The 25,031-nt window shown below is 47.9% G+C and overlaps 1 protein-coding gene across 5 annotated transcripts in view; it reads right to left on the bottom strand.

Moving 5' to 3' along the window:
* MMUT (methylmalonyl-CoA mutase) overlaps nt 1-25,031 on the bottom strand; it is a 641,762-nt gene that overhangs the window by 111,903 nt on the left and 504,828 nt on the right. The window lies entirely within an intron of this gene.

Raw genomic sequence — 25,031 nt, 5'->3', positions numbered from 1 at the left:
CGTCCCAAAAAAAAATCTATTACACTATCGCAGGGTTGCAGGACTAGCATTGGCCCTTGGCCATTCACCCCTGGATTTGTGTTCCCCGATTGGCTGGAGCGGGTCTACTCAGGCCTGGGACCCTGCTCTGTTCTCACAACTCTGTGTACCTTCTCAAGGTGATGAGAAAAACTGTGTCCCCATTGTTGACAGTAGTATATCCACCAAGCCCGAGGGAGTGCCTGCAGGTCGCAACGTTGTTATGCAACACGTTCTAGTCTTCTTCGCTGGGAAATGCTCCTCTTCCCCACCACGGGTAACTGGACATTGTTCGGCTCAGCCCCAACAGGTGGGGGAGGACTGAAAAACTGAGCTTTCTGGTCTGCGATTAATGAGGATTTATTCTGTTATTTTGCAGGTGGTTCCTTGTCCCTGGAGCCAGGAATGTTCTGCTCTCCTCTGACCTTGGCTGCGAGCACCAGTTCTGAGCAGCGTGTTGTAAAATCGGTTTTCCTTCGTCCCTTATTATGAGGCTTGTGGCTTCATATAACTCTACTATAGTTATGCTATGATTTCTATATGTCTATATTGTACTATTTTCCTTATGATTAAGTGGTACTTGGACCTCCAAGCTCCTTTTACGGTCCTGTAGTTCCATATGGCTAGTTGCAATAAGCGGCTGCAAGCTTGCTCTGCATCTCTTCCTTTCTTGCATTTGTGTTTTTGCGAACGAAAGAAAATAAGAAAGACTTCTGACAGTATGTCTATGTCCTCTATCTACAGCACTGTGTAAGCATGTTCTTTGTGTGTGCACAAGTGTGTCCATGTAACTTCGTATAGGGATGCAAGTTTGCTTCGTGGTTAACATTACTATATCGTGGTGTCTCTAATGACATCAGCACAGCTGAATATTTATAGTTAGTCAACCAGGTCCAGTGTTGAGGCACTCGTTTCTGCGAAGAAGTCAGCTGGATAAGGTTTGAAGGGTTGTCTAAGAGTATCTGTAAACATATTTAGAAGTTACTGGCCCTCCTGGGGGCTGGCAAAACACTGACTGGCATCTCTTGTTTCGTAGTCTTCAGGGTGTCAAGAGTATAGGGGTCACGAAGGGCATTCCAGGGACCCTCTCTTCAATCTTAACTGCCAGGTTGACTTATGAAGGCAGAAGTGGGTCTTCAGATACAGTGGAGCACAGCTGTACAATACTTATGTACACACGTTAGAGCTTTGAGCTTAACTAGTGCCTTTATGGGATAGCATTGAAGGTCTCTAGGTACTCTGAAAATGTGCTCACTTTTGGTTATGCTAGCAGCAGAGTTTTTTATGACTTGAAGCGGTTTACTGATTGCATTTTTTGCCACCAAGCCATAGGATGCTACAATAATTAACCTTGGATCCAATAACTGCCGGTGTAATTGTTTTGCTATGTTTTAAAGTTTATTTGTCTGAGCACGTAAGATAATAGATGATTGGGTGAAGCAATTGGCTTGTGACTCAGAGCAAAAAGGGGGTCACAGGTTATTTTGTACGTTTTAATTTTGGTTTAAACAGGAATAGCATGCCATAAAAGATAGATCCCATGGTAAAGAGTCATGTTATTAGGCAAGGCGGAGATATTAACAGAAGCTCAATTCTGCTTTGTATTAGTCTGTCCAATTTCACATGATCGGTCCTTCCACCAAGGTGAAGATTGATTTGGTGTCGGCTCTACTGGATTCAGGGTCATTGTCTAAGCTGAAGATAACCTATGTCATTAACATAGTTCTGGGAGACCACGCCATGATCACACAGAAGGGATTATAATATATATATATTGAAAAGCACCCTTTGGGACTCTGTATGCTACAGGTGCTGGTAGTGAAGTAAATGAGTCAATCTCTGCAGACAAGGGTCTCCAACACAAAAAGGTGAGCCAACATCCGGTTTCTTCAGAAGTGCACCCTATTTCTTGAAAGCTGTGAATGAGTAAAGGATGATCAAGCATATCAAGTGCTGCAGAGAAGTCTAGTAACCTAAGAATTCATACTCTTGTCCAGAATGAATAATACATTATTTAGCATCCGCCAATGCAATATCGGTGCTTCAAAAAAGGGTGGATCCAAGATTGCAAAGACCAGTGTGTTCTTCCATATGCGCTTGCAATTGTAGAGCCGCAAACTTCCCACATATTTTAAGAAGAAATGGGATGTCCGTCATATGTCTATATTTTGAGCAGTTGCTAGGATCCAAGGAGGGAATGTTTAGGAAAGGACAAATCCGGGCTTTTTTTAATGCTTCCCGTACTTTAGCCTGTTTAAATGGTTCCATGTGTAAATATCCCTGCAAAAATATCGCAATACAAAAATATTGCCATATTTTTGTGGCGATATTGAGCCATGGACCCTGCGGGGGACACCCCTGCATTATATTTAAATGTGCGGGCTACAACATCCTTGCCACCCCCACTCCCACAAATTATCCCGCCTAAAAATGGTTTATAGTCAAAAAGTCGAAAACATAATGTCGAATAGCAAAAATGTCGAAAAAAAATGTCGAATGTAAAAAAGTCGAAAACCCAAAACACTTTTTTTTTTACCCAGATAGTAACATTTATTATGGGGGGGGGTCCTCCCCCAACCCCTCATCCCAAACCCCTACCCCAACCCCCCCTCCTCCCCATCCCCCCCTCCCCCCATAGATATACCTTTAATTATTTTAAAAAAATCTTTAATATAATATTAAATAATTAATTATTTAAAAAACCATCCCAAACCCCTATCCCCAACCCCCCCCATCCTCCCCATCACCCCCACCCCCCATGGAAATACCTTTAATTATTTTTTAAAAAAAAGTTTAATAAAATATTTATTATTAACACATAAAATCGAAAAAAGTCGAAAAAAAGTCGACATTTTTGTTTTTCGACATTTTTGTTTTTCGACTAAATATTTTCGACATTTTTACTTTCGAATATATTGTATTCGAAATTATGACTGGATACCCCTAAAAATATGGCCTATGGCGAGACAAACGACCATAAGTACGGCGAAATTTTTGGTGGGGATCATATGTAGGGATACCGTTTAAATGATGCTTTAGTGAAAGTTGTAGTGTAGGTGCTAGCAAATCCACATATTCCTGTACTAAATAGGAGTGGCATGGGCTTCTTAACAGTGGGTTGAAATCATATTTCGGCTAATACTGTGCTCATTGGCGAAAACGTGAAAGTGCCTGAGGCACTAAATTTGCTTAAACGGTCAAGAGAACATAGTTTTGGCATATGTGGTTAATCATACAGGGATGATTTGAATTTAGATCCTATTCATTGAACATAATCACCAAAAACTGTTGATTTTATTACACTAATCTGCTAACGGAGTTATGGCACAGTTTGAAGGTTGAGGTTTTTCTAAATTACGCAGCATTTTGCATAACCATGTGGTGGGAAAATGAAAGAAAAGGCACGAGTACTGTGATACTAGTTGGGCACCCATGTTTCCTCTTGTAACACGTAAGTGAGAATTCCTTGTTTTGCATTACTCATGCCCTGCACACTTAAGCCATTATTATGAACCTTAAGCATTATTGCGCCGTTTCTTAACATACCACGCTGTTTTGCGATAGAAACTAGATATGCTGCATTACATCGTTTAAAATAAGACAGCTGAAAAATGGCATGTAAGCTTCACTGCAGGCAACTGGGAGAACCAAACGAGTTACAATTCCTTTTTAAAATGTTTATGCTTAGCAGGTAATTATGCCCCCTAGGGTGGCTTAAATAGAGCATCTTTGTGCACCCCCCTCAGTGGTTTCAAAGTATTCGAAAAACTGTCGAAGAACCGCTGTGTCCTGTGAGCAGTATGTTCAGGTTTCATTTGTTTGTGGTAACCTGTCCTGTCCATGTACGTTATCCGCTCTGCTGCTATTAAAGACAATTACCAAGCGACCTCATTTGGATTGCGTCTATGGAGTTTTCTCTAACAACCAAAAAATGTTCAGTTTGAGCGATGTGTGCGTCGTAGTATGTTTCTTTTGCTTCATAAATATCTATTTTGTACTCTTTTCTTGTGCACTTAAGACTGTTATGATTCATGATATTTGAGTCGTTCCCTCAATTTTCTTTCCTTCTGCTCTTCTCAAGTCTCCTTTAAAGGGGCAAAGATTTGGGGTATACAACACATGGCAAGTGTTTATGAATGAACTATTTTGAGTTTGTGGGGAGCACTTTTCTGGCTTATACGATTATCGGATGTAATGGGTAACTCATTGGCGGAGACCATATTTTCTGCTTCAAGGAGTGCCTCAAGTTTTACGGCTTCAGTTTATGCAGGTCTCTATGAAATAACCTGTTTACTTGCACTAGTGTTTTTATTTTTTTTTATTTTTTACAATTAGAGATACTGGCCTTAAGCTGGATTGCACAGTGATTGAACCAATCAAGCAGTGAGTTTGACATTTCAAATGTTTCCAGATTGCATGAAATTTCCGAGTGGCTAGTTCCTCATTTGTAAGTAAGTTGGTAATGAAGGGGAGAAAGAGAAACCCAATGTTGTGCATAACTGACTTGCTGAAATGTCAACTTGGTCATTAAAGTTTAGGTTGAGATCTCCCAGAACAATTGGACTGAGGGCCTCATTAAAAAATAATATGGTATTTAAACGTTTTGTTGAAATCAAAACCCAAACCGGCCTTACTGTGGCTATTTTTGGTTTAATAACTGCAAGGGTGTAATCTGCTATTTTTCCGAGTAACTGCACTACATGTCAGAAATGTTATGCTGGAGGCTCAGGGATGGAGCCAGAGTGACATTGCGGGCCGGACCATGATGCATGCCCCAGGCTCCCGGCCATCCGGCTCAGGGATCGAGCCAGAGTGACACTACGGGCCGGAGACCACCACTCACTCCATGATGCATGCCCCAGGCTCCCTGCCATCCGTACACTCTTGGAGGTTCCACACAATATCACATGACACATTGGGCAGAATATGAAAATATCACAATGTAGACATTAAGACAAAATGGAGGCGGTCCTCAAAGATTTGACCATGATCAGCAGCAGGACAGAGCACAGACATGAGAACAGTTGGTTAGCGGAAAGAAAAGTCTGCAAGCTCTGCTCATGGGTCTCTGCTGGCCACGCAGGTTTGTGAAATCTGAAGATACACTTTGTTTTAAACCAGCAGAGAAGTTGGAATTGACAGACCTGAAAAAAACCTTGTAGTAGAAGCCGCTCCATGGCCGAGCCAGCTCATGAATGTCAGCTGGACAGTTTGTAGTTCCCAGGAGCATGACCCCTTCAATGCATTTATGTCCAATACACCTGCACCCATCTGAACAGTGATGTGTTTTATGGCCTGTACGAATATAGAATAAATTATAAATTACTCACTGTAGTGATTAACGTACTCTTAGTCTATAGTCCCCGTTCCTCCATACTGCGTGGGGGTCCCTCACGAGGGACGGGAGATGGAACGTTTTTCACCAGAAAAATCTTCTTCCCCTCTAAATTTAGAGGCGTGCGGAGGTGCAGCCCTTGAAGCATGCGCTGCCCTGACTCCGCCCTACGGCGCCACACCTCAGTCCCCAAAGACGCGTCGACAATAGATTTGCCATTGCCCAATGACATCAGATTATTAGGGGGGAGGATGGTCGGAAGTATGGAGGAAATGGGACTATAGACAGAGTAAGTTAATCACTGCAGTTAGTAACTTATAATTACTCTTACGTCCCGCCCCCTTTCCTCCATACTGCATGGGCGATTTTAACTGATTGTAGCCCCAGGGTGGAGAGGAGACCTTCCTTAAGCAAACAGGTTCCGGAGAACCGCCTGTTCGAAAGCCGCATCTGATCTGGAGCCGGCATCCAAACAGTAAGGCTTGCAGAAAGCCGATGGAGTGGCCCATGTGGCCGCCCTGCTTATGACCTGCCAGGGAACATGGCGCTGAAAGGCGATGGCCGTTGCCTTGGCCCTGACCGCGTGGGCATGCATGTTCGCCGGAAGGGGTCTATGCTGGCCCTTGTACGCTTCCTTGATGGCCGATAGCATCCAGCGGGAGATGGAGGCTTTGGAGGCCTGATAGCCTGGCCTGGCACCTCCAAAGGTTATGAATAGGGCATCTGACTTGCAGAAGCCCTTGGTCTTGTCCAGGTAGAATTCCAGGTCACGCCTGACATCCAGGCAGTGCAGAACTCTCTGAGGCTCGTCCTTTGGGTCTGCAAAGAATGTAGGAAGGACGAACTCCTCGTTTAAGTGAAAGGCTGATGGCACTTTAGGTAGAAATGCCAGATGGGTCCACAGGACCACCTTATCCTTGTGAAAGGTGGTGTACGGCTCTGAGGCGACTAGGGCCTGGATTTTGCTGACCCTGCTCGCCGATGTGAGGCCTACTAGCAGGGCCGTCTTGATGGTGACCAGACTGATGTTCGCGGACGACGTAGGCTCAAATGGCTTGTGCGCGAGGGCGCCCAAGTGTAACGCTCACCTGATTCCCACGGAGGCGCTGGTCTAGGCAGGAAGGTGTCTGCGATTCGAAAGGTGATGTGCAGGACTCGGTTGGCTTCTGGGGGTGAGCCTCTTCGCACTGTGTGTCGAACTCGAAGGGTGAGATTTCTGCAGGTGAGAGAATATGGGGTTAATGATCTGGGCAGTTGAGTGTCTCTCTCTCTCTCTATTCCCAGCTTCCCCGTAGAATCCCCCAGGTCAACGTGCTCACCTTAAATAGGTGAATGCTGGGCCCTCCATCTGCGTCTGGTGCAGGGTGCCGTGGCCAGTTCCTTCACTGGGTAAAACGTAGGCCTCTTAACATCAGAGGATCGCTACTGCCGTTAACTGCACGAGCAGTGAGTTTCCGGACACCTTTTGTCCTTAAAGTCTTTAGGTGCGAGGGCACTTTTATGCAGATCAGGGTTTGGTATAATGCTTTCTCCTATTTGTTTTGCAGGGCTCAGGAGACAGAAGATGGTGTGAAGGGAGCCGAAGCTGGAGCCAGAGCCTTGGAATGAGAATGAAGCGCTTGGAAATGCGTGAGTAAATGCAAGCGCTCTAACTGTTTCTTTTCTCTTGCAACTGCGGGTTCGTGCTGAAGAGATGCTGGAAAACGCCGGAGTATTTGCAGGCGTCCTATTATGGCGAGCGCGATGCGCGTAAGTAAATACCTGTCTAATGTCTCTCCTTTTGTCTTTCAGGACCGGATTGCAGCGTTGGAGACCCAGAGTGCCGGTAAGAAATAACTATGCCTTTGTTTTCACAGGCGGAGATGCAGCGTGATGAAATGATCGCTGCCGATGGATCAGGTGAGTAATGCGCTTCGTATGAAGGTTGCCGTGCTAACCTGTAGTTTCTTATTTTGCAGGCGCTGCTGAAGACTGGATGCGGGGATGGTACGTATTGTTCTTGCAGGTTCTGCTGAAGACTGGATGCAGGAATGGTAAGTATTGTTCTTGCAGGTTCGGGCCCGGATAGAAGAAAAGCTGGAACAGACTCGGTGAGCGTTCTGCTGCAGATGCAGAATAACGCGAAGCACGTTTCATCAATCGGGTGTGGTTTAAATAGCCTTGGAGTGCTGAGGCGTCTTCCTCCACGGCCCCGCCTAGGTAAGAAAAGAGTTCCTGTTCCAGAAGAGTTCCAGTGTTGTATCCAGGGAGTGGAGCTTGCCCCACCCAGGTAAGAAAGTAGTTCCGGCTTACTGAGGATTCCTATGCAGCTGGTAAGTAAGCAGCATGGTCTGCTGCAGGTAAGTCCACCCAAGCATCTTCATATAGATTATGAGCCCGGCGCTTCCAGTGCCCGGACCGATGGCATTGATGAGCCTGGCGCCACCGGCGCCAGGACAAGGTCCAAAAGGTCCCAGTGGGGACCGGCTGGTGCCGAGGATTAAGGTTAGGGGCCTGCTTCCAAGGACGTTGGGCTGGTCCCGACTCCTTGGAAGCAGTGATCATGACAGTACCCCCCCTCAAGGCACCACCCAAGCGTGTCTTCTCCGGGGGTTTTGGTTTGTCGGGGTGATTCAGATGGAATTTCTTGACCAGACAAGGTGCATGGACATATTCTGAGGGTTCCCAAGACCTTTCCTGGGGGCCGTATCCTTTCCAATCAACCAGATAATATAATTTAGATTTGGAGATTTTGGAATCTAGGATGTTCTTTACTTCGAATTCGAGTTCTCCATCTACTAAAACAGGTTCTGGGAGTTCGGTCAATCGGGTTTCTGGTTGTACTGGTTTTGGTAAGGAGACATGGAATACTGGATGTATTTTCATATGCAAAGGTAATTCCAATTTGACAGCTACCGGATTAATTATAGCAGAGATGAGATGGGGTCCAAGGTATCTCGGAATGAAGGTGCGGGGTCCTTTTAGAGGCAGGTGCTTAGTGGATAACCAGACCTGATCTCCTACTGCGTAGTGAGGGGCCTCTTTACGGTGTTGATCTGCTCCTTTCTTGAATTGAGCTTTAGCTCTTTGCAGATGGGCAGTGGCTTCCTTAAAAGCACAAGTGATCTGAGAGTGCAAGTGATCCACAGCAGGTGCTTCGAATTCTTGGGGAGGATCCAGGTTCGAGGTCCTAGGATGGTGTCCATATAATAGGAAGAAGGGAGTCTTCCCGGTTCCCGAATGAGTCGAATTGTTATAAGCGTACTCCGCGATCCAAAGAATGTCCTTCCAAGGGTTTTCAGTTTGTTGGAGCATGCAACGTAGATATTGCTCTAGAGTTTGATTTGTCCTCTCGGTTTGTCCGTCAGTTTGGGGATGGTGACTGGTTGACAGTCTCACATCAATTTGGGCTAAACGGCAGCAACTTCGCCAAAAGTGGGAGATGAATTGACTTCCCCTATAGGAGACCAAAACCGAGGGAAAACCGTGTAGCCGAACGATGTTTTCTAAGAATTCTCGGGCCAATACTGAAGCTGTAGGTAGGCCTTTTAGGGGAATGAAGTGAGCCATCTTGGAGAATAGATCCACGACTACTAAAATGGTATTATACCCTGAGCATGGAGGTAAGTCCGTGATGAAATCCATGGACAGGGTATGCCATGGACAGGGAGGGATGTCTAGTGGATGTAAGAGGCCGGCTGGTTTCTCCTTCTGACTTTTATTTTGGGCACATACGCCGCAGGAGATTACGAAGTCTCTAATATCCTTCTTCCACGATGGCCACCAGAAATGTCTTTTGACCTTTTCCATGGTTTTGGTAATGCCAGGGTGACCCTCCATTAGTGAGTCGTGATAACAGGAGATCACTTGTTCTTGTATTTTCTCACTGGGCAAGTACAATCGTCCTCGGAAATATGGAAGGTCTTGATCCACAGAGAATTCTTTTCCCTTTAATTGTCAGTCCTGTAATTCGGCCGGAGTTAGGATTGATTTGACTGTAGTCTAGATGTCTTCAAAGGATTGAGCGCTGACCAAGCCCAAAATCCTTTGTTCTGGGATTATGGGTATTGGTTCTGGATTGGTCAAGTGTTCATCTATTCCCATCCGGGAGAGGGCATCTGCTTTTCCGTTTTTACTGCCTGGTCGATAAGTAATTATAAAGTCAAACTCAGCCAAAAACAGAGCCCAGCGAAGTTGCCTGGAAGACTGAGCCTTGGCCGTCTTTAGATATTGTAAGTTGCGGTGATCTGTCATTACGGTGACTGTGTGTGTGGCTCTCAAAAGATAATGCCGCCAGGCTTTAAAGGCCGATCTGATAGCTAAAAGTTCTTTGTCTGTAATTGAATAGTTGATCTCGGGAGCCGAGAATTTGCGAGACCAAAAGGCTACAGGATGTAATTGGTGTGTGACCGGATCTCTGTGATAAAACTGCCCCCATAGCTAGACTAGAAGCATCCGTTTCCACGATTTAGGGGAGTTCTGGACGAGGATGTTTTAGAACAGGTGCAGAAATGAATTTAACTTTTAAGTCCTGAAAGGCTTGTTCTGCCTCGGTAGTCCACTCAAAACGTTTGTTCTTTAACAGAGCGGTGATGGGTTGGACAATTCGAGAGAATTCAGGAATGAATTTACGGTAAAAGTTAGCGAAACCTAACATGCTTTGAACTCCCTTTACAGAGGTTGGTGAAGGCCACTTGATGATCGCATCGACTTTTTTCGAATCCATATGGACTCCGTTAGGTGACAATATGAATCCCAGGAACTCAACTTCAGTTACGTTAAAAACGCATTTTTCAAGCTTAGCAAAAAGGTTATGTTGACGTAATCTCTCGAGGACTTCTTTAACATGTTTCTGATGTTCCTTTTCAGATGATGAATAGACGAGGATGTCATCAATGTAGACAACAACACACACATCGATGAGTTCTCTAAGGACATCGTTCATAAAATACTGGAAGGCGGCCGGAGCGTTACAAAGTCCAAAGGGCATAACTTGATACTCAAATAGCCCATACTTGGTGCGGAAGGCCGTCTTCCATTCATCGCCCTCCTTTATTCGTACCAGATGGTAGGCTCCTCTGAGATCCAACTTTGTATATATGCATGCGTCTTTGACTTGGTCCAGGAGTTCAGGGATCAAAGGTAACGGGTATCTGTTTTTAACGGTGATCTGATTCAGGGCGCAGTAATCTATACAAGTCCTAAGGTCTCCTTCCTTTTTCGGAACGAAGAGCAAAGCCGAGGAAGCTGGAGATTCTGAAGGACGAATAAACCCGTTAGCTAGATACTGGTCCAGATATTGTCTGAGGTGACGATTCTCTGGCTCGGTGAGGGTATAAATCCTACTGCAAGGAGGAGTTGTTCCGGGTATCAGATCTATTTGACAGTCGTAAGACCTATGAGGAGGCAGGGTGTTAGCTTGGTCCTTCCGAAAGATGTCTTGAAATTCCTGGTATTCGGGAGGTAATTTGGGAACCTCAGAAGAGATTGCCGCCAATGAGACATCAGGCCGAGAATAACAAGTGGTCAAACATTCTGGAAACTGAACCGTCTTTGCTCGCCAATCGATCCGAGGATTGTGCTTCTCTAACCAAGGAATTCCCAGAATGATCTGGAACTGAGGGGCCTTGATCACATCGAACACGATTTTCTCCCGGTGTCCATCTTGGCTCACTAACCTCACTTCTTGGGTGGCGTGCGTTACTGGTCCGGAGGCTATCTCTGTGCCATCCACTGTAGTAATGACGTCTTTTACTGCCTTAGGGACAAGAAGTAGATTCATCCTTGATGCCATTTCACGATCCACATAATTACCGATTGCTCCGCTGTCGATGTAAGCTTCAATTGCATGCAAACGATCCAGACGTTCAGGGCTAATGAGGACCATAGGCACCACGAAATGCGAGGTCACGGGATAGATTTTAACGCTCGGCAAGAGGACCTCTACACTTGTCGGGCTAGGTCGTTTCCCTGTTCAGAATTTGTGGCACTGGTATCTGCGGCTCCTACAGCCTTCTTAGCTGGTTTCACTGGACAGTCTCGAAGAAAGTGCCCCGAGTTTCCACAATAGAGGCATAATTGCAGCTGTCTTCTTCTTTCCCGCTCCTTTTGGGTTAAAGGTCCTTTCATGCCCCCTATTTGCATAGGTTCCACGGTGTCAGCTCCCCTAGTAGAGGTCTGTGGTTTAGAAAACACTCGGGTGTCAAATTTGGAACGATCAGCCTTCCTGTTCTGTAATCTGTGGTCTAATTGAACAACTAAGTCAATATAGTCTGAACATTCTTGTGGAGGATTCACAACTTGAGCTAACACATCCTTGAGCTCTCCACGCAGGACTCTGTAGAAAAGCGTTATTCTTTTATCCTCAGGCCATTGGGTTTCCACTATAAGTCTGTTGAATGAAGCAATATAAGTCAAGAGTTCTTGATTACCCTGCCGTAATGAAAGGAGTTCATTGTCCAAGGCCTGCCCTTGTGCATGTCTTGCGAACAGTTTCTCCATGCTGGACTGGAAGGCCTGGAAATCATGAAGAACCGGATCATCCTGAGTGACTAAAGGGATCGACCAATCTGCGGCACTGCCACTGAGATAAGAAAGTACGAAAGCCACCTTGGTCTGCTCTGTTGGGAAGGCAGCTGGTCGACATAAAAAGTGTAGGCGGCACTGGTTAATAAACACTGCAAACTTCTTTGGGTCACCAGAAAAGCGTTAGGGCAGAGCCAAGGGCACATTACCAGGTAGATTGATTTGCACAGGATTTGAGGATGCTGAAGGATAACTTCCTCCTGGAGCGGGCAAAGGTGTCTGTCCTGCCTGCGTTTGTAGCAATTGCCTAGCGAGATCCTCTGTTCGCTCCTTGGATATTATCAGCTCTCTTTTTAGTGAGTTTGTTTCCTGACGAGCTGCATGTACTTCTGCTCTTAATTCCCCAAGCAATTGGGCCAAATGATCAGTGTCCGAGGTTTCCATTGCGCCTGGGTAGGAGTTTTGCGGTGGGCTTCGCGTTCTGTAACGCTCACCTGATTCCCACGGAGGCGCTGGTCTAGGCAGGAAGGTGTCTGCGATTCGAAAGGTGATGTGCAGGACTCGGTTGGCTTCTGGGGGTGAGCCTCTTCGCACTGTGTGTCGAACTCGAAGGGTGAGATTTCTGCAGGTGAGAGAATATGGGGTTAATGATCTGGGCAGTTGAGTGTCTCTCTCTCTCTCTCTCTATTCCCAGCTTCCCCGTAGAATCCCCCAGGTCAACGTGCTCACCTTAAATAGGTGAATGCTGGGCCCTCCATCTGCGTCTGGTGCAGGGTGCCGTTGCCAGTTCCTTCACTAGGTAAAACGTAGGCCTCTTAACATCAGAGGATCGCTACCGCCGTTAACTGCACGAGCGGTGAGTTTCCGGACACCTTTTGTCCTTAAAGTCTTTAGGTGCGAGGGCACTTTTATGTAGATCGGGGTTTGGTATAATGCTTTCTCCTATTTGTTTTGCAGGGCTCAGGAGACAGAAGATGGTATGAAGGGAGCCGAAGCTGGAGCCAGAGCCTTGGAATGAGAATGAAGCGCTTGGAAATGCGTGAGTAAATGCAAGCGCTCTAACTGTTTCTTTTCTCTTGCAGCTGCGGGTTCGTGCTGAAGAGATGCTGGAAAACGCCAGAGTATTTGCAGGCGTCCTATTATGGCGAGCGCGATGGGCGTAAGTAAATACCTGTCTAATGTCTCTCCTTTTGTCTTTCAGGACCGGATTGCAGCGTTGGAGACCCAGAGTGCCGGTAAGAAATAACTATGCCTTTGTTTTCACAGGCGGAGATGCAGCGTGATGAAATGATCGCTGCCGATGGATCAGGTGAGTAATGCGCTTCGTATGAAGGTTGCCGTGCTAACCTGTAGTTTCTTATTTTGCAGGCGCTGCGGAAGACTGGATGCGGGGATGGTACGTATTGTTCTTGCAGGTTCTGCTGAAGACTGGATGCAGGAATGGTAAGTATTGTTCTTGCAGGTTCGGGCCCAGATAGAAGAAAAGCTGGAACAGACTCGGTGAGCGTTCTGCTGCAGATGCAGAATAACGCGAAGCACGTTTCATCAATCGGGTGTGGTTTAAATAGCCTTGGAGTGCTGAGGCGTCTTCCTCCACGGCCCCGCCTAGGTAAGAAAAGAGTTCCTGTTCCAGAAGAGTTCCAGTGTTGTATCCAGGGAGTGGAGCTTGCCCCACCCAGGTAAGAAAGTAGTTCCGGCTTACTGAGGATTCCTATGCAGCTGGTAAGTAAGCAGCATGGTCTGCTGCAGGTAAGTCCACCCAAGCATCTTCATATAGATTATGAGCCTGGCGCTTCCAGTGCCGGGACCGATGGCATTGATGAGCCTGGCGCCACCGGCGCCAGTACAAGGTCCAAAAGGTCCCAGTGGGGACCGGCTGGTGCCGAGGATTAAGGTTAGGGGCCTGCTTCCAAGGACGTTGGGCTGGTCCCGACTCCTTGGAAGCAGTGATCATGACACCAAGACTACGTTCAAATCCCACACGGGGTGTGGCTACCAGATGGGCGGGTAGAGTCTAGCGAGCCGGGCCAAATGTCTCCCGACGATCGGGTTGGAGGAGGAGAAGACCCCCTCCTCCGAATTCCTGTAGGCCCCAATGGCTGAGAGGTATGTGCAGCAGGTGTCCACCTGCACGCCAGAGTTGGTGAGGTGCGCCGAGGATGACAGCACGTTGTCCAATGGACAAGTCAGGGGTGTCGATATCCTTGGAGAGCACACAGTGGCAGAACCTGGTCCATTTACTTTTATACTGGGCTCTGGTAGCCTTGCTCCTAGCCCCTTGTATGATCTCCAGATTGGCTTGAGATGGCCGAGCGTCACTTGCTCAGGAACCACGCAGTGAGGGCCAGCTTCTGAGGGGCGGGGTGGACGACCATGTCCCCTGCTGTGTCAGAAGATGTGCTGGGCCCGTCGGGAGGTGGATTGGAGGGACCACTGAGAGGCTGAGTATCTCCGAGAACCATGGCCTGGCTGGCTACCACAGAGCTATCAGAATGAGGTTGAGCTGGTGAGACTCCTTGAACTTGCAAAGCACTCTGTGAATCAGTGGAGTGGGCGGGAAGGGGTATGCCGACATTCCGTTCCACTGGATCCATAAGGTGTCGACCAGAGAGCCTAGGCCCTGCCCCCGCCAGGAGGCAAACAGAGCACTTCTTGTGCCTGGTGCCAAAGAGATCCACCAGGGGGGAGGCCCCATCTGTGGAAGATCTCCTGTGCAATGAGGTTGTTCAGCTGCCACTCGTAGATGTCCGCTTCCAACCTGCTGAGCCTATCTGCTTCCAGGTTGGATTACCCCGGAAGGTGCACTGTCGTGAGGAAAATCTCGTTCTCCAAGGCCCATTTCCACATGTTGATCGCCAGTCTGCCTAGGGAAGGGGACCTGGTTCCCCCTTGCTTGTTGATGTAGTACATACTGGTCTAGTTGTCTGTCTGGATGAGGACAACCTTTCCCTTGAGACGTGGGAGGAAGGCTCCGAGCGCTAACCAGATGGCGTTCAGTTCCAGCCAATTGATGTGGTATTCTTGCTCTTGATGGGTCCACGTGCCTTGGACCGAGAAGTCCTCCAGGGAGGCTCACTCAGCCCTCTAGGGAGGAGTCCGTGGTAATCGTAACCTGTGGGACGGGGGGCCTGAAGGGCTTGCCCGTCCGCAGGTTGCAGTCCCTGTACCACCATGTGAGGTCCGGTTGGGGAGAGATGGGGGATCTTGATAATTTCGGCCTGATAGCCCCTCTCCTGGTTCCACAACGCTGCAAAGTGGAGGTGAATCCTCCTCATCATAGCCTTGTGTGGGGGACGGCCAACAAAGGCCCAGTAGATGCTGGTACCACCAAGCCGATGCAGTGCTTTGGCTGAGAAAATGGGACGTGGCTCTCCTGATGGCCGCTATCTTGTCCTCCAAGGGGGAGAGCCTCTCAGAGCGCATGTCCCAGATGAGGCCCAGGAAGGTCAAAGACTGCGTTGGTTGCAGCTGTGACTTCATGAGATTGAGCGAAAAGCCCAGGTCGTGTAGCGTGTTCATCAGTGCATGGGAGGAGTGGTGAACTGCTTCTTGAGATGTAGCCCTGACGAGCCAGTCGTCTAGGTAGGGGTATATAGAGGCCCTGAGCCCAGAGGAGGGCTGCCACCGCATTCATGAGTCTGGTAAAGACCCTGGGGGCTGGGTTGGGCCAAAAGGGAGGACCTTGTACTGAAAATGGCAGCCTATGATCCTGAACCGGAGGAAAGAATGATGAGGTTGCCAAATCGGGATGTGCAGATAGGCGTCCTTCAGATCCAGGGAGCATATCCAGTCTCCCCTGCATAATGTGTCCGCAATAAAAGCTGGCGTCACCATCTTGAATCTCTGAAAAGGTAAGGAGAAGTTGAGGGTGGAAAGGTCCAGTACAACTCTTAGGCCAGCCTGTTTTTGTTTCTGAATGGCGAAGAACCTGGAGTAAAAGCCTGATCCTCGCTGGAAGGACTTCCTCTGTGGCCTGGCTCAGGACGAGCGACCGAATCTCAACCAAAAGAGTTGCTGTCCCAACTTGCGGCAGAGGAGGGAGGAGAGGCAGGAATAGGTAGACGGTACCCTGAGGAGACTACCGACAGGATCCAGGGGTCCACAAAGTTCTATCGCCCAAAGGGTGCGTGAAGAGCAAGCCTGCCACCACTGCCGACACGTGGACCCATAGGGGTCTGTCATGGCTTCTTACCCTCTGAGGCAGAAATGGAGAAGGGGGGACTGGAAAAAGCCCTTGCCCCCCCTCCCTTTTGTTGCTTGCACCGACTTCGGGTCGGTGAGCGTTCCGGCTGCCTAGGCCTCCGTTCCTGGAAGCAGCAGAAGCCTCCAGATGAGCGACCTTTATCAGAGCGTTGCTGAGACTGGGAGTGAAAGAGGTCACTGTCCTCCAAGGGCAGGTCTAGAATATGTTCCTGGACATCCAGGTTGAACTTGGTTGCCCGGAGCCAGACCATCCTTCTCATGTCCGTGGCAATACAGATGGCACATCCAGAGGTATCAATGTGTGCCAGAGTGGACTCCATGATATCCCGAGCCACGAGCTTGGCTTCGGCTAGCCACGCCTTAAAACGTGATTGGCTGTGGGCAGGGAGTTCCGGGCGGAAGTCAGCAATTTCCCGCCATAATCTCATAATCTCTGGTTGGCGTCTGCGTTGGCCTGTCGCAGATGCAAGGAAGCATTGGAATACAGCTTCTTACCGTATGCCTCCAAGGTTTTCTCCTCCTTGCCTAACAGCGCCGTAGATGACGAAGACGAGGACGACTGAGGCTTGGAGTATAGTGATGCCGCAGCGATAACCGAGGAGTGTGGCTGAGGATGTGAGGAGAGCAAGAGTGTATCCCGCTCCATCTGCCTGTTATTGGCGTCCAGGCGGCGGTTGACTGGCTGGACAGAGTGGGGTTTGAGCCAACCCTTCTTGGCGCGGGACACCACGTCGGTCTGTAGTCGAATTCCCGGCAGAAGGGCGACTTGGGAGGACTTCAGCGAGGACGTCCTCTGCCAGCTGTTCTACCTGGGGTTGGGGGAGGCCTAGGTATTCCGCCAGGCCCAAGAGACATTCGTGTAAGGCCATGGCTGATGGTGTGTCAGGATCCTCCTCCTCATCAGTATCCAGAGGCTCTGGGGGATCCTGTGGAGGAGGAGTATCCCGAGCCAGAGGCTGGGGCACTGGGACCACAGCCGGAGGCTGAGGAAGAGGAGGAGGCTGGTATGGAACCGCATGCGGAGTAGGCTGAGGAGCTGGAGGAGGTGGCTGCGCCGGGGCCAGAGGCGTCGGCAGAGGAGTCTGTGGTGCCACTAGCATAGAGGGAAGGACTTCCCTGACTGCGTCCTTGACGATAGCCCCCATATCTGGAGACTTCATGAGGCCGATGAACCTCTCCAAGATCTGGTCCTCGCTGGCTGAAGAGGAGGAGGGCACTGACGGGGTAGCTAGAGGCAGCTGAAGCCGCTGCCGACCCTGTACATACGGACGTATTGTGGTTGACCCGAGAGGCATCTCTGCAGCCATTTAAACCTCTTGAATGAAAAACATATTAATGTTTAAAGCCTCTCAGTTGTGATGCATGTACCCTCCCTACCCCCCCCCCCGAGGGAAAATAGAGAATCCCTTTCCCAAAACCCCTCTGACGAAGAGTAACGTTGCACGAGCAAGCGGTGCAGCAGAGCTGCCAGGGACCAAGGGAAGATTCCTGGGTGTTCGGCAGCTGGAAAAAGCAACGTTACACTTATCGGGACCTGAAGGGAGGCAGACATGCCGAAGCGGAGAAGCGAGAGAAACCAAATGAAGTAGAAGCTGTCCACAGTTGAAAGCAGGTGGCAAAGCTACGCCGTGCAAGTACGAATGGGATCGAAGAAGCCACACAGAGCCGGTGAGTCTGTCCAAGTAGAGTGGGGACTCTGGGTTGTTTCGGCAATTGCACCAAGCACCATTTGTAAACTTTAAAGTCACAGAGAAAGAAACAGTAAGAAGTTTGTTTGCAAATAAATAATGCAAATTACAAATACGAATCCCAGCCAAATATAAATGCATGGAATGCATGGGGGGGCAGGGACTCAAGAGAGAATGTTGAAACAAACAGATATACAGAACCAAGGAAAATATATGCAATTGTGGAAATAAGAAAGGAACATTTACCTATGAAAATAAGAAGTCCTGGCAGGCGAGTATACCAGGCAGTTGCAAAGCTATAGGAAGTCGCAAGAAAAGGTAGTTGGTTGAATTAAGAATAACAAGTTACTTATTCCTGGTAACATTCTTTCGATTGGATGTTCCTCCCACTTATTCCTCATCTTTGATATAGGATATCCAGCTTCAGCTGCTTCGGAAAAACCTTGTGTCGATGAAGTTGACTCAATGTCCGTCGAGGGCCTCTGTCTCGAGGATGATGTCATTGATGGCATATATAGTACGCGCAGAACCCATTGGCTTCAGTTCTGTTTTTCTTACTGTAGAAACTACCTACATAACCACAGGTTTGACAGTACTCTGCTTGGAAGGAGCGAAAGCTGTAATAGCATGGGAAATTCTACTGTGGGGTAGGTTGGGTGGGCCATGAGGAATAAGTGGGAGGATCATCCAGTCGAAAGAATGTTACCCGGGGTAAGTAACTTGTTCTTCAAATGGATTGTGCCCTCACACGTATTCCTCATCTTTGATATACTCCAAAAGCAGTGTTTGTTTTGGTGGCGGGAGTAAGAAATTAGTTTTCAATTGTTTTCATGAATCGTATGCCAAAGCTTCCATCTAGACCGAGTGAAGACTCAAGGCAGTAATGTGCTGTGAACGTGTGGATAGTAGACCACGTCATTGCCTCACAAATATTTTTAATTGGTACATCCCTTTGCAGGGTTGTAGATGTAGCCATGCCCCTGGTGGAATGGGCCCTTAATACTTGCAGAGGATCCTTGCCCGCCAGTCTGTAGCATTACGAAATTGCCAGAATGATCCACCTGGGTAAGGTCTGTTTTGTGACAGCTTGATCCAGTTTATGACCTGTATAGCCTAAAAAATGCTGATCGTTAATGCAAAGTTTTAAATGCCTAGATATGTAAAAGCTCAGAGCTCTGCGTGGATCCAATCTATGTAATCTTTCCTCCTCTTTGCCAGGATAAGGTGGAGGATAAAAACAATTTTCCCGACCAACAAGAAAATCAGAAATGATTTTGGGGAAAAATGAAGGTTTAACCCTCAGAACAACCCTATCTTTATGGAAGATAGTAAAGGGTGGCTTGGTAGAAAGTGCCAGAAATTCACTCACTCTACGGGCTGAAGTTAGTGCCACCAAGAGAATGGTTTTAAAAGTTAACAACCTTAATGGACATGAATGTAAAGGTTCAAAGGGTGCACACATTAGAAATGTAAGTACCAGATTAATGTCCCAAATTGAAACCTAAAAAGGAGAAGGTGGGGGGCGGGACACATTGGTGAGCCACTTTAGAAATGGTGTCACCAGTGGAATTTTGAAATATGAACATTCCTCTGATGAGTGCTTAAAGATGGATAGCGCCGCCAAAAAGCCCTTAATAGTTCCAACCTGGAGCCCTGTTTTGGCTAAGGATAATAGAAATGAGAATACCTCTGGTGTTTTGCACAGAAAAGGGTCTACATTCTTGTCTTTGCAACAGCTGCAGAATTTGTTTCCAAAGGCAACGGTACAAGGACTTTATTGCTGGCAAAATCTCCATTACATCATCCGGTAGGTCCCAATCCTTGTATTTCAGCCTCTCAGAAACCGTGCGTGAAGGCTGAGTGTCACCTCTGGATGGAGTACCCGACCCTCCTCTCGCGAGAGAATGTCCTCTCTTTATGGAAGACATATTGGAGGGCAGATGGACATGTCCAGAAGGTTCGGGTACCACGTCCTCCTGGCCCAATCCGGGCCAATTAGGATCACATGTTTTTACCGAACTTTCTCAACCTCCTGATCATGCGACGAATAAGGGGGACTGGAGGAAACACGTACAGGAGTGGAAACTCCCAGTCCACTACGAAATTCCATGGAGCAGTACAGTTTGCACTTCCGGTTGACACTGGTTGCAAAAAGATCCACTTGAGGGGTTCCCCAAAGGGTGAAGATCTCTTAAAGGACTTCCTGAGCTAGTTCCCACTCGTGGGCGACTGTGCTCTGTCTGCTCAGAGCATCGCTTCTGCGTTCTCTTCTCTGGCTAGATGAACTTCCGATAGAGATACCTTTGTGAACTGCCCAGTACCAGAACTGCATTGCCTCTCTGCACAGTTGTGACCCTACACCACCTCTCTTGTTGAGGTAGTAGATGGCCACTGTGTTGTCCATCATTATCAGGACATTCTTTCCCCGTAAAGAGGGCAGGAAAGCCTTCAGCGCTAGTTTGATTGCCCTCAGCTCCAAAAGATTGATATGTAGTTTGGACTCTGATAGAGTCCAACGACCGCGGACTGTCAGTTCGTTGGTGTGGGCGTATAGTGCGTGTGCGAAATGAGCCAGAAAACATGGCGCTGATGAACGCCATCTTGGATATTCACTTCCATTTACTGCAATGGAAAAGTAATGAAAGCCTAAGTTTTCCTGGGCTCAGCTAGTAAACATGTATTTCTGCTGCGAAGACAAGGTCACATATTTATGTCAGATGACCAAGCCGGGGGAATGGTTACTGTATTGTCTGCCGAAGGAAAGCTAGAAAGGGAGTCGGAGCACTCTGCAGGTGCAGTGATTGGGGGCAGTAGGAACGACGGCAAGGAGGGAAGATGGGGTTTTTCCACTTCTAACTGGAATATTCCACTCTGTTTATGCATCATGCTTATTGTCTGCTCTTCAGCCGAGGGCAGCATGGTAACCCATGAGGGGCAGGGATCGAAAGCAGCCCCATAAGAGACAAGGGTTTTCCTCTTGGAATACAGAGTTAGAACTTGGACCCCGGGTGATGCAGTCTCACTGAGAGGGATCCCATTAGAACAATTGATCGCTTTGCCTACCTGCTATGGGTCTAAGCAGTGTCGGAGTGGGTGAGATGAAGGTGTCTTCTGTGGCGATCATAACGGTGAAGACTTTTTTCTTTGTTTATATATAACCGATTATATGTTTATTTTTTCTTTCTGTATGTAACAATTGAATAAAGGGCCTGTAACGCTCCATCTTTACTATAACTATGGCTAATGTGTGATGTGTATTTCTTTGTCTGAGTCCAATAACTAATTTTGCAAGGGTCGGGAGAACGCAAGTACGAGATCTGCATAGGTGACCATTATAAAGCAAAACAATTGGCGCAGTGAGCAGGGCCCTTCTGCTGCTATTGATTCGAAGGTTCTCTGCCAATATTTTTTGAGCTATACGATATTGGACTCAATTAGGCAAATACTTTGGAAAGTGAGTAGAGTGTGGTGAGGTATTGCCAAGACACAGTTATTTCTCATAAATCCTCTTTCTTTTTAGTGCAGGGTTCCAGCCCTGTTATTTCTGATTATCTTTGCAATCTTTCATGCTTTCACTTCAAAGTACTTGCCAGTTCAATACAGAGACTTCCGATAGGCGATCGCGTCTCGCCGGGTCACTCGGTTACATTGCAGCAAGTGTGTTTACTTTCAACAATCAGGCTTCTCATTCTCACAGCTGCCGTCCTACGCGCTACCCAAAATACTGGATACAGTTCACAGGTTTGTAGCAGCCTTCTGGTATCTGCAGTTCTTAGTTAGGATCACAGGGCTATTAAGTCCATAGGTTAGCTTTATACTTCGTTGCACTTTTTTGTCAAAGACTTTAGACTGTACGAGGGGGGTTTGTACCCTTGACTTTACCTTCGTATGACCACTTTGACCAATCGCATCCTTTCTCCATTATTTTCTTTCGCGGCTTCTCTCACACACACTATCCCGGCATTCTTGCTACTATGTGCTTTCGCTCGCGGTTTCTCGACAACACGACGAGCATTTCAAACGTTAATGTTTAAACGTGTAGTGAAGGCTTTTGGCCTTGCGCGGCTAGCCTCCTTCCAGGTCCTCACATCGTACATGAAGGAGGTTCCACCGTGACCTTCTGCAGTAGCAGGGTGGCGCCCCTTTGGGATTCTGCAGCAAGTTTCACCTCGCAGCTGGTAGGACCGTAGCCTTTCATTCGCTTTGTGGTTCCGTCTGCTCTGCTTCCATGGTCGAGTCTCCCCGGGATTTCCTGCCCTTCCGTTCTGCTGGTCTTACTCACTTAGGTTGCTGTTCTAGCCTTGCTCTCCCAGTGCTCTCATGCTCCCCCTTTTATCTCAGTGGGGAAAAGTAACAGGATTCAGCTGAGAGTCATTAAGGTTAAGTGCCTGACCCTGATGTTGCGACATGTCAAACGGACTGGATGTGTGCAAGTCTGTCTTTCCTTGACGCGCTTTGTCCGTGCAGCAGAGTGTGGGTGTAGGGAAAGGGAGGAAGTGGGGGGGGGGACTGACCGGCGAGACACCTTTTTGTTTCTTACAAGTACAAACAAGTAGCAAGCTTCCTCTTCCCCAACCTTGCCTTTACCTCTTGGTTTTCTGCCAGCTAGGATACTTTTACCCACAAGCTTTGTTGTCAGTCTCTCTTGGCTTCAGGTAATGCATAGGCAATGCTGGTGCTCTGTCTGGCTCACTGCAATGCTTATACCATTCTTTTCCTCTGGAAAATGCTGCTTTCACTCTCATTAGTGAAAATACTTTGTTCACTCTTGGCTTGGGCAATGCATGCTCTTTACAACATATATTAGTGTTCAATTACTTCGCTTCTATTGTGAAGTTTATTTAACTGCTTTCGAATAGATTCAGAGGTCACTCTTCCTCGCGGAATCTTTAAGGACACGCAACCACTTCTGTATGTGCTTTCACAATAGTAAAGTTTGATAATAAAGTTTCACAGCGTTTCTTTTCTACGCGAGTGAAAGAAAGGTTATTCGCTATACGCGAGTGCTACATTGTTAAACAATCACCAGTCAGTTTAGCATTGATTTTGCTTCAACGCGTGATTGTATTTCTGGATACGGTTGCCTGCAGTGCTAGCGCAAGGAATCAGTACGCTCGGTTAAACTCACCGGCTTCTGTATTCCTTCCTTCACGGGCTGCAGGACTTCTGCAACGTCTGCATTCTATTTGGAAACAGTCTTCCTTGTTGAGTGCGTCTCCGGTCCGGCCACACACTTAAGGAGCCCTTCTCACTCCTGAGACCCACGGCTTCACAGCACCTTCTGGCCACTGTCTCTGGCACGCTTCCTGCTGCTCAATCTCTGCAATTAGGCTCACATGGGGAAAAGCTGTTTTCCTTCACACCTTCCGCCGCGCAATCTCTGCACCTCAGTGTTTGGGGGAAGAGGACCCACACAGGACAAATAGTTGAAATCTGCTGGATCAAAGACCCGGTGTCCCTTCGGTTCTCACTGTGCTTTCTGCTACTGCTGCGGCACCTACTCCAGCCACAGTTCCGTCTCCTTATAATGGCCTGCACCTGAGGGACTTTTTAAGCCTCTCTGCTTCCCTCAGGTGTGGGCTATCAGGCTTAATGCCCTGTCTACTGCTGCAACATTGCTCTTTAGCCCTCTTCCTTGTCCCAGTACTTATGGGATTATGGGACTTGTAGCCCCCCAACAACATTAGATTTTCTAACTTTTCCTGTTGCCAAAAAGACACTAAATGTGTGGGATTGTGGGGAATGTTAAACAGGGAGGTTTCTCAGTCTCCCTGACCAGTCTTCTCTCCCCTAAACTCCCATTTCATCCTCCTGCACAACACCACCACCAGGGTTGGGATCAGGAAGCGTTTGCCCTTCCCTGGCCACATGAGAAGGGCCCCAGGCCAGGCTCATGGGGGGATATCATTACCGATTCATCACACAATCCTCTTCCTCGTCTCAGTACTTGGTTTTAGATGTAACAGGTCAACTTCAATATGGTTTAGCTTTTGACTCTGCATAACTGAAGTAGTTGAATTGGCTTCACAGACCAACATCTCAGTCTCATCAGGGTAGACGGGAGGGAAATGTAACTCCTGAAAGGGGGTTGAAGGTCTTTCAGTATCTCCTGAAGAGGATAGTCCCAAGTCCCATAAGGGGTTTCTCTACCCAGGAGATCCTTCCGCTGTGCACCACCCGCAAGGGGATTATTGTACTGTGGATGCACAACCATGTCCCCCTGGGAAAGGTCTCCTCCTAGGGGAGAAGGGATTACTTCCTCCAATTCGTCACATAACACAAAGGCAGCAACTGCTGGGTTGAATGGCAACCGTGTCTCCCGTGCAGGACAGTCATCCAAAATAACAACGCTAGTCTAGACACCATTTTGGCGATCTTCTGAAAAGAAGCTGAAGTATGCCTGTCACCAGCGTTGGAAGGATATCTAGATCTGGAAAAGTGCCCAAGCTACTTGCTTCCTGGAGGTCTATAGCCAAATCCATCAAGTCCTCTCCCTGACCACAAACTTCCCTGCGAAGTCCCCAATCTCTCCAGAATAACATGGTTTAAATCCAAAGGGGATGGCATACCCTTCCTCAAAAATGTTTCTGTCATCCTTGAGAGAAATGTTCTCCTTTAAATGTCTCCGAATGTCTTTAAATGTCTCTGAAGCCGATGAGGCTTTATCAAAGATGCCAAGCACCGGCTGCCTTACTTTCTCCCACGCCCCCGCCCACCACAAGTAGATGATTTAGCTGTGACTGGTACCTACAACATAGGTTCTGAATCTTCAGTGGAATCCCTGGAGCGGGAGTGATGACTCTGCTTTCTGGAGAAAGAGGAAGAGTGCTGCTTCTTTTTCTCCTTCCAAACAAAAGAAGGCTCCTCTACTGGCTCCTCCACCAGAGACGTTTTGGCTTCTGGACTTGGCGACTCAGAAGATCTTTTTACCACCCATAAAATTATAAGAGAAGAGCTTAACGGCACATTCCCCAAGTGCCTTTCAGTGCACCGGCTGACATGAACCACAATCCTTCATGCTGTATTCCTCCCCAAGGCAGCATAGGCACACCCTCAGGGGTTCAGACATGGACATTGTCCTCTTACAGTCCAACCAAAGCTTAAAGCCCAAGGTCTTTGGGAGGATTAGGCAGTAGAAATTAGCAAAGGCTAGGTGGCATTCCAGAAGTGTCTCGAGTGCGTGGACAAAAGGACCTGTGGTCACGAGACACAAACTATGTGCAAGCAACAGTCCTGGGCAAAGCCGACACAGAAGCGCACTGTGCCCATCAGTGGCTGAATTG

The sequence above is a fragment of the Ambystoma mexicanum genome, chromosome 4p (genome assembly GCF_040938575.1).
Source record: "Ambystoma mexicanum isolate Mex_15411 chromosome 4p, UKY_AmexF1_1, whole genome shotgun sequence".
NCBI classification, from domain to species: domain Eukaryota; kingdom Metazoa; phylum Chordata; class Amphibia; order Caudata; family Ambystomatidae; genus Ambystoma; species Ambystoma mexicanum.
Note: the sequence above shows the minus strand (reverse complement) of the source record. Positions and strands in the feature narration are given on the sequence as shown.